Below are 11,116 nucleotides of genomic sequence, written 5' to 3' on the forward strand. Positions count from 1 at the left end.
TTCTTCTAAAATGGTTATTTTATCAAGCTCCTATGTTTATGTTCAGTTATTTTACAAACCCAATTCCATAAAAGTTGGGACACTGTACAAATTGTTAGTAAAAAAGGAATGGAATAATTTACAAATCTCATAAACTTATATTTTATTCACAATAGAATATAGATAACATATCAAATGTTGAAAGTGAGACATTTGGAAATGTCATGCCAAATATTCGCTCATTTTGGATTTCATGACCGCTACACATTCCAAAAAAGTTGGGACAGGTAGCAATAAGAGGCCGGAAAAGTTCAATGTACATATAAGGAACAGCTGGAGGACCAATTTGCAACTTATTAGGTCAATTGGCAACATGATTGGGTATAAAAAGAGCCTCTCAGAGTGGCAGTGTCTCTCAGAAGTCAAGATGGGCAGAGGATCACCAATTCCCCCAATGCTGCGGCGAAAAATAGTGGAGCAATATCAGAAAGGAGTTTCTCAGAGAAAAATTGCAAAGAGTTTGAAGTTATCATCATCTACAGTGCATAATATCATCCAAAGATTCAGAGAATCTGGAACAATCTCTGTGCGTAAGGGTCAAGGCTGGAAAACCATACTGGATGCCCGTGATCTTCGGGCCCTTAGACGGCACTGCATCACATACAGGAATGCTACTGTAATGGAAATCACAACATGGGCTCAGGAATACTTCCAGAAAACATTGTCGGTGAACACAATCCACCGTGCCATTCGCCGTTGCCGGCTAAAACTCTATAGGTCAAAAAAGAAGCCATATCTAAACATGATCCAGAAGCGCAGGCGTTTTCTCTGGGCCAAGGCTCATTTAAAATGGACTGTGGCAAAGTGGAAAACTGTTCTGTGGTCAGACGAATCAAAATTTGAAGTTCTTTTTGGAAAACTGGGACGCCATGTCATCCGGACTAAAGAGGACAAGGACAACCCAAGTTGTTCTCAGCGCTCAGTTCAGAAGCCTGCATCTTTGATGGTATGGGGTTGCATGAGTGCGTGTGGCATGGGCAGCTTACACATCTGGAAAGGCACCATCAATGCTGAAAGGTATATCCAAGTTCTAGAACAGCATATGCTCCCATCCAGACGTTGTCTCTTTCAGGGAAGACCTTGCATTTTCCAACATGACAATGCTAGACCACATACTGCATCAATTACAACATCATGGCTGCGTAGACGGATCCGGGTACTGAAATGGCCAGCCTGCAGTCCAGATCTTTCACCCATAGAAAACATTTGGCGCATCATAATGAGGAAGATGCGACAAAGAAGACCTAAGACAGTTGAGCAACTGGAAGCCTGTATTAGACAAGAATGGGACAACATTCCTATTCCTAAACTTGAGCAACTTGTCTCCTCAGTCCCCAGACGTTTGCAGACTGTTATAAAAAGAAGAGGGGATGCCACACAGTGGTAAACGTGGCCTTGTCCCAACTTTTTTGAGATGTGTTGATTTTTCCCTTAAAATGATACATTTTCTCAGTTTAAACATTTGATATGTCATCTATGTTGTATTCTGAATAAAATATTGAAATTTGAAACGTCCACATCATTGCATTCTGTTTTTATTCACAATTTGTACAGTGTCCCAACTTTTTTGGAATCGGGTTTGTACATTTTGCTAAAATATTTGTAGTTGGACAAGTTTAAACCTGCAAGTAAGTGTATTTTATTATAGCAGTAACTGTAAAGTGGCTATTGTAATGGGGTAAACAAAATATAATTAATATGTGCTTTTGTTTTTTATTTCATTTATTTTATTTTTTTGGTTAAGTGAATTTAACTTCTGTTTTAAAAAGCATTGATTTTGTTTTTAAAAAGCAGATTGTAATGTTACAATGTTAGAATGTAATGTGATTTGAACCCCTTTTTTCACATAATATATAGCTGTAGGATATCAGACCGAATCAGACAATCTAAGATTTGGTCAAAACATGGTTGAAACATGAGGAGCCGAATTCCACAGAGGCCCAAGACAACAGAATGTTCATAAATCAGATCCTAGCACTAGCCAGTCTGAAGCAAGCCTAACCAACTCTTTCAAAAGAACAGACTTTCAGAGATTCCTTACAAAACCTCTTAATCTCTGGTCTTCATACATTCACATACATTCACAGAATGGCACAGAAACTGCCTTTCCATGCACCTAAATGACACTAAAAGGACTTGTGAGCAACTAATCATTTCTATGCATAACTCCATATTATGTATGTAACCCACATGTGACTATCAGGTCTTAATCATTTATTGTGTACGTATTTTGAATAACTATTTAATAGCTTAAGGGTTCATATTCATGTTTAGCATGCGTGTGTTTGTATCTTTTGCTTGAAATGTTTCTTCCAATCAATTCTTTGTCAAATGTATCATATTCTTGTTATAGAAATCATGTCCAAAAGTATACTCTGCAAGAGTGTTAAAACTTGGACCATGTGCCTGATGAGATAACATTTTGATTTATGAATTGGGAGGAGAAATATACAACACCCCGAGCAAAGATTACATCTAATTGATCAAAACACCATTTGGGAGGTGTCCAAAAGCCCAGTTTAAATACTCAGGACACCATCAAATCACTCTCTTCTCTCTTTACTCTTCTCTCTTCCTCTTCTATTTTTGGTCATGGCTTCTAGCCATGCTTTTCAGTCATCGCTTTTTGCGCTCTTTGAGCGTGCTCTGGCTTACACGCCAGCTCCTCCAAAACCATGAGGAGAAAGCCACCTAGTCTCGTCAAAACACCAACTCTTTCAAAAGAACAGACTTTCAGAGATTCCTTACAAAACCTCTTAATCTCTGGTCTTCATACATTCACATACATTCACAGAATGGCACAGAAACTGCCTTTCCATGCACCTAAATGACACTAAAAGGACTTGTGAGCAACTAATCATTTCTATGCATAACTCCATATTATGTATGTAACCCACATGTGACTATCAGGTCTTAATCATTTATTGTGTACGTATTTTGAATAACTATTTAATAGCTTAAGGGTTCATATTCATGTTTAGCATGCGTGTGTTTGTATCTTTTGCTTGAAATGTTTCTTCCAATCAATTCTTTGTCAAATGTATCATATTCTTGTTATAGAAATCATGTCCAAAAGTATACTCTGCAAGAGTGTTAAAACTTGGACCATGTGCCTGATGAGATAACATTTTGATTTATGAATTGGGAGGAGAAATATACAACACCCCGAGCAAAGATTACATCTAATTGATCAAAACACCATTTGGGAGGTGTCCAAAAGCCCAGTTTAAATACTCAGGACACCATCAAATCACTCTCTTCTCTCTTTACTCTTCTCTCTTCCTCTTCTATTTTTGGTCATGGCTTCTAGCCATGCTTTTCAGTCATCGCTTTTTGCGCTCTTTGAGCGTGCTCTGGCTTACACGCCAGCTCCTCCAAAACCATGAGGAGAAAGCCACCTAGTCTCGTCAAACTTTACTTTAGTTGCTTTTATTTTCCGTTGAGAGTTTTGTGTTCCGAGTTAAGTTTTGCCTAATGCCGTGTCTCCGAAAGAGTGCCGTCTAAAATTTCAACTTCAAACCACAACTCCGCATATCAGCCAACGCCCAACCACTGGCTTCCCAAGACTGAACTTCCAGCCAATCAGCGACCTGTTGTCATTGAGATGATGCTCTGATTTTTCGTTTTAATCTCTTTATTGCTGGACTCAATGTGTTTGCTTGTTAGCATGGCCTTGTTAGCCCCTGTTTTTTTTTCAAGCAGTACAAGAAAATATAGAAATATTTTTAGATTTTAGGAAGGCAATCCCATACAAGTGGGCCATCATATTTTGTGGTCTGGCACATCAAAAAGTTTTATTTATTTATTTATTTAGTCATTTAACAGACACTTTTATCCAAAGCGACTTACAAATGAGGACAATAAAAGCAGTGAAAACTAACAAAAGAGCACCAATATATAAGTGCAAATGACAAGTCTCGGTTAGCCTAACAGAGTACACATAGCAAGGTGTATATATATATATGCATATATATATACACATACATACATACATACATATACTTACACACACACACATATATATGTATATATATATATATGTATATATATATATATATATATATATATATATATATAGAAGAATCTTTGAAGAACCTTTTGAAGCACCTTTATTTTTAAGTGTATATATAGATAGAATAGAAAAAATAGAACGCTAGTGTTTGTTTGTTTTTTGTTGTTGTTTTTTTTTATAAAAAAATAAAAAAAGAAGATTAATATAGATAAAGTAGAATTCAAATAGAATAGAAAGTGCTAGAGTTAGAGGGTCAAATAAAGGTGGAACAGATGTGTTTTTAGTCGTTTCTTGAAGATGGTTAAGGACTCAGCTGCTGGGATTGAGTTGGGCAGGTCATTCCACCAGGAGGGAACAGTTAATGAAAAAGTCAGTGAAAGTGATTTTGTGCCTCTTTGAGATGGCACAATAATATGCCGTTCACTTGCAGAACACAAGCTTCTAGAGGGCACATAACTCTGAAGTAATGAATTTAGGTAAATGGGTGCAGAGCGAGTGGTGGTTTTGTAGGCAAACATTAATGCCTTGAATTTAATGCGAGCATCTACTGGTAGCCAGTGCAAATTGATGAACAGAGGTGTGACATGCGTTCGTTTTGGCTCATTAAAGATTAATCTTGCAGCGGCATTTTGGATTAGTTGTAGAGGTTTGATAGAAGTGGCTGGAAGACCTGCCAAGAGAGCATTGCAATAGTCCAGCCTGGATAGAACAAGAGCTTGAACAAGGAGTTGTGTTGCATGTTTTGAAAGAAAGGGCCTGATCTACCTAATGTTGTAAAAAGTTATCCCTAAACTAAAATACTTTTTCCAATCTTGGCTAATATAAGCCATTGGTATGAAATTGTGAGCAGCATGATACAGCAACACTGCCATTGACATGAGTTTGGGGGCGGGACTACCTGGTTGGCCGGCCAATTGCATACCAGGGGAATGTTCAGGAAACCTACTTTGAAAACTGTCATTGTTTTAGCAGTTCCATTTGGTGATGATAGTGCTGCAGAAACTACGCAGCTCAGCTCTGTTTCAGACTGAGCACACCTGCATATGAAATTGTGCATGTTTCTGTCTTTGTTAACTTGTACTTGTTTTTAGAGCCATTTTGGGCTATTTTGTATGGCAACAGGTGTAGTTTTAGTCTTAGGACTTAGAATGTCTCCAGTTGTGTCTTTGACCTTTCCTGGTAATGTGCTTTCTTATACTTTGGTCTCGACATTTTCTGTGTGGTATACAGACTGCAGAGACCTCCAGCAAGAAAAGAAAGTTCCTTTCAATATTTTCAGAGCTTTTTTTTTTTTTTTTTCTTCAGTCCACCTGTGCTTAAACCATCTTAAACCAAGCAGGATGATAGAGAGACTGAGGAGGGTGGCCTATGGGGTTACTAAGTAAATAACAAACCAAGAGCTTGGGCACAAACTCACAAACACACACACGGCAACTCGGAGGCAAAGCATCTCATCCGCTGACAGCTGAAATATTTTTGTAACAGTTTGGCACAACGTTCCACACAAACACACGCAGCCCATTTTAGAACTGCCAAGAGGACAGCTCTACTATTATGGGTTTGCACAGATCATCAACCATTGCATGTCTGGCCGCTCTGTGCAATACAGAGAAATGTTGTTGGGTTACTTTTTTTAAGCAAATACTGGGATGAAAATACTACTTGACACCTTAGCCTCTTTTTCTATTACAAGAATTCACATATCCCTGCTGAAACATACTGACGTGTCCTGTTAATTTTTGCCTATTGTCTCATTGGGTTCAAATGAACCAATTCATTTAATAAGCATTTGATGATTGAGGCATTTAAGTTCTTGTTTCTATGAACAGATAGTTAATATGGCATAGGCTCTTTCTGCTGTTATAGTATGATGAGTTTATTTCTCTATTAGTTAGTGTGGTCACACTTTATTTTAAGGTCCATTTCTCGCTGTTAATTAAATATTAACTGGCTATTGCCTCAGTAAGCTCCTAATTACTGCATAGTAAGGTAGTTGTTAAGTTTAGGTATTGGGTAGGATTAGGGATGAATATGGTCATGCAGAATATGTGCTTTATAATTAACCAATATGTTAATAAAATGCATGCTTATAAGCAACTAGTTAATAGTAAGAATTGGTTCCTACACTAAAGTGTTTCCGTTAGTGTTTATAAATATCTGCTCTATGTGTCACGAATCCGGTCCATGGACTTCCGTCTGCTCGCCACCAGAGGTCACTCTTCCTCTACTATGGACTCTTGCACCACACCACTGTTGCACTTCACCCAGACTACAGTTCCCATCATCCACTGCACTGATTACACACACACACACAGTTGATTGCACACAGCTGTAATCAGTCACACATTCCCTATATAACACTCACTCTGATCCCTTCCCACGGCCGAGTATTGTATAGTGTATATCACTCACCTAGCGATAGCTACTCTACGGAGCCCGTTAGCTTTCATAGCCTTACCTTAGTTTTGCCTTGTCTGTTTTCTCGTATCCTGATCTTTGCCTGCGTACCTGAGATTCCCCCTCTCGTCTTGCCCTATTCAGATACTGTTTGCCCCTGCCTGGACCTTTGCATTGTACTTGGATTTACCCCTCTAGTCTCGCCCTGTTAATTCTGTTCACCGATCGTAGACCCACGCTAGCCCTAGGGATATTCTTGTGTCTTGCCATCTATATACCCATTGCCATTATCTGACCCTTGCCTGTCTCCAACCATGTCTATGAATAAAGCCTTGCATTTGGATCCGCACGTCTCATGTCTCGTCAGCCCCGTAACACTATGGACCTTATTGAGGCTTGACATCATATTTAATGAATGAAAATGAAGAATGTGTGAGATGGTAGTGTAGTCCATGTAGGCTGTATAGTTTGTACCTTCATATGAAGTCAGTGAAACATTAAATGTCTATCTGAAATGTTTTCAGTGGAAAAAAAAAATCCTCCAGGGGACAAAAAAGATTAAGGCATAAATTCTTATATACTGTATATATAAATAGAGATTAAATTATTACAGTATTACAGGATGACATTTTGGTGAAATATTAGGTTGAGTTCACTTAACTGACAACTTTATTATTTGAGTTATCACAAGTTAAATATCAGTCATTCTAATGCTAAATTGTAAGTTGTGATAACTAATTGCCATAATTATTTTTTACAGTGTAATCATCTTTTTCTGTAAAATTTAAAACAAGATTTTACTGTACATGCATATTTATGGTCTTGTACGGCTCTCACTTTACATTTATTAGTAAATAAGTTTTTGAAATCATTTTTACAAAGTTTTTATTGACTTTGAACAAATCAATATTGAAAATGAACAGGAAAATAATTTTACAGATTTTGATGCATGAACACCAACACAGAGTCTGGAGCTGAACAGGCTGGCAGAGGCTCCTGATTATTTTTGTTTTGATGCGGCAGTGTTCGCAGTAAATTGATTTAGCATTTCTGGCAGCCTGTGGAAGAACAGAGTTATCAATTGGCTTTACAGCACCGAGCATCCATCTCAAACAGTTACAATGTAATTCAATCTATTTCCAAGAATAAACAAAGGATGCCATTTATTAAATGGGAGACTGACAAATGCTCAGCGACTGCTTCCAACACTGCTGCACCGATCTCTCATTTTCAACTTGTTTTGATTAATTCAGGTGGTGTAACAAGACCTGATGGATTATGGGGCTTGTCAGAAATGCTGCAGTTGACAATCTGTCTGATCTTGGATCAGGTGGAGGCGTCTCCATATCTTCGGATGACCTGCTAAGACTGATTTGGAGATGGATTACAGAGGCTGCATCTTGAAAGATCCATTTTTCACCTCTGGGTTTCGTCTCCATTTGATAGCGAAGGGTGACGGTATATTTGTCTATTGCTATATGCTTGATGTATGATGGCATTGCCAGGAAGTACCAGGGTTGAATGTTTTGTGTTTGAGTTGGGGTCAGCAAAGGTCATGGAATGGTAGGGTCCATTTTGCCCCCTTCCATCAGGCTGGCTATTTGTCTGGGAGACTTTATTGTGGGATTTATCCTCTCTATCTCTCTCTTTTGCACTACTTTTCCCTCCCTCTCGCACTTTCAACTCTCTCGTTCTTATCCCCCCACTTTTCTCTCTCTCTCTTTCCATCAGACCAGGCAAGAGGCACAAATTTATCATTCGCCTTCAAAGTGCACTGGTTGCCTTGGGCAACTGTATATTGCTATGTGCCTCATTTTTATTTCTGCGCTCCCAGAAGCTGACTCTTTGTCCCACGATCAAAGGGAGGCACAGGGGGGCTGGAGGACATTTAAGATTACAAGCACTCTGGGAGATGATCTGAGCCTCATCCTGTAGTCAATGTGAAGGATTAATAGCCTGCCATGGCAGCCCAGCCATGTGGCGCTGTCTTACATTAGCTTATTCTCCACAGTTGTATTTAAAGTTTGCAACCCACAACACAGCACTGTTTGCTGATTTTACTCACTTAATCTTGTGTAGAAGAGTCTGCATGGGACTTTATGTGCCCTGAAATATTTTAAGAAAATATTTTAAGAAAAATTATTTAAGAAAATATAATAGAAAAGTGCTGTATTTATGCAATGTTTTCCAGTAAACACATCTAAACATTGTTAAAGTACAAAATAGAAAAAAGAAATCATGTGATATTGTGACTCATATATACATTTCCCTTACCATTGACAAATATATTTGTCTTTGTCATTTAATACAGTAATGTTAATATTATAATTATAAATGAATTATAAATGTTAGCTTAAATTTAGATAAAGAAAAACTCAATTCAAGATTCTTATTCTAACACCATTTTTCTGGTTTTATAGATATTTAGATATTTTTACATGACACAATTTTTTTGCAGCATATGATCAGGTTGGTTTTATCAAAGCATCAAGTAATACTGCAATGTATCAAGTTCTTATCATAAGAAAAAAATATTTCAGTTTTGTCAAGTTTGTGCAACACAGACGAATAACAAAAAAATAAGAAAAAATGACATCTGATTAAAGAGAACTGAAGTGATGCAAACAATTTAGTCCGTGGTGACGTTCCCTGAACTCTCATAAGCATGTTTAGATGAAGGCAATATCTTGAAGTGCTTTGTTTGTTGGTGTGCCATTTTATTGATTTTTGCTAACAGCTTTGCCATTTACCAAGGCTGTAATATTATAGAGCAGTAATACAAACTTCCTTATTATTCTTACTGCCTGTTTTCCCAAATGCAAGACAGATGGAGGAGAACGTCTCGGGTTACGTATGTAACCCTAGTTCCTCGAGGGAACGAGACGCTGAATCGGAAACGCTAGGGGTACGCCCTTAAGCGTGACGGGCTCTGAACCTCGTGTGTAATCAGACCAATAGATGGGCGAGATGTCACGGCAGGTGACGTAATGACCAGGAAGCTATAAAAGCACGTGCGGTGAGACCAGTGTCAGCTTTTAGGAATGAAGCAAGCGCTGGCAGGGACGCCGGAAGTATGGCACAGAGACGCAGCGTCTCGTTCCCTCGAGGAACTAGGGTTACATACGTAACCCGAGACGTTCCTCTTCAGGAACTCGAGCTGCGTCGGAAACGCTAGGGGAACGCGACTGCCCACGCCGCCAGACTTCTAAGTCTCTGCCTAGTGTGGAAGACTGCACAGCTAGGGCGAGAGAACAGAAGAGCCAGGAGTGGCTCGCATGTCTAGGTCATAGAACCTGACGAAGGTCAGGGGCATGGACCATCCCGCGGCGTCGCAGATGTCCTGCATGGAGACACCTGCCAGGAGGCTCGCACTGGACACATACAGTTAAGTTTCTGCTGGTCTGGATTCCCTAAGGGATGAGGACTGAGGGTCTGGAGCACGACAGGACGGGGTGTAGAGGAGGGGACCTTAGGAACATAACCCGCTCGAGGGTACAGAAACGCTTTGGCCAGACCGGGCCCAAAGTCAAGATAAGAAGGGGCCACTGAAAGGGCCTGCAGATCCCCACCTCTCTTGAGAGAAGATATCGCCAGAGGAAGGTAGTTTTGATAGTAAGTAGGCGATCAAATATCTCCTCAATAGGCTCGAAGGGAGGCCTACAGAGAGCCTCTAGCACCACAGCCAGGTCCCACGTGGGGACACGAGATCGTACCGGAGGCCTCAGCGCACCGCGGAGGAAACGTGTAACTAGGGGGTGTCTGCCCACTGACTGGCCACCAAGAGGGGCGTGGTAGGCCGCAATAGACTCGTAGACCTTCAGGGTGGAGTGGGTCAACCCTGTGGAGAAACGGGCCTGCAAGAACTCCAGCACTGTACCAACCGGGCAGTTAACTGGGTCGAGCTGGCGGACTCCGCACCAAGAAGTGAAAAGTTTCCACTTCAAGGCGTACAGTTTCCTCGTGGAGGGAGCTCTGGATTGGAGGATGGTCTCAACAACCTCGGTTGAGAGACCCGAAGCTATGAGTTGTGCCCCCTCAGGGGCCACACCCACAACTTCCACAGCTCCGGGCGGGGGTGGATGATCATACCCTCCGCCTGTGAGAGGAGATCTGTCCTGACGGGAATCTCGCACGGAGTGCCGTCGAGGAGAGAAATCAGGTCCGAGAACCATACTCGGCCTGGCCAGAACTGGGCTACTAACAGAAGGCGGACCACGTCCCGGCGCACTCTCTCCAGAACTCCCGGGAGCAGAGCGATCGGGGGAAAGGCGTACAGACGAAGCCTCTGCCACGTCTGTACCATGGCATCCAGCCCCAGTGGAGCTGGATGACTCAGAGAGAACCAGAGGGGACAGTGCGATGTCATATGAGTCACAAACAGGTCCACCTGGCCTGGCCAAAAACTCTCGATATCTGCTTCACCACCCTGGGATGAAGCATCCATTCCCCGGGCCTCGGCCCCTGTCTCGACAGGATGTCTGCTCCCAAATTGAGATGCCCAGGAATGTAAACTGCTCTCAGCGAGAGAAGTTTGCCCTGGGACCACACAAGGATCTGGTACGCTAGTTTGTACAAACGGCGTGAGCGCAGACCTCCCTGGTGGTTGATGTAAGAGACCACCGCTGTGTTGTCGGTGCGCACCAACACATGGTGACCTCTTAGGTCTGG

Source organism: Sinocyclocheilus grahami, unplaced genomic scaffold (assembly GCF_001515645.1).
Source record: "Sinocyclocheilus grahami isolate Dianchi unplaced genomic scaffold, SAMN03320097.WGS_v1.1 scaffold289.1, whole genome shotgun sequence".
Lineage (NCBI taxonomy): Eukaryota > Metazoa > Chordata > Actinopteri > Cypriniformes > Cyprinidae > Sinocyclocheilus > Sinocyclocheilus grahami.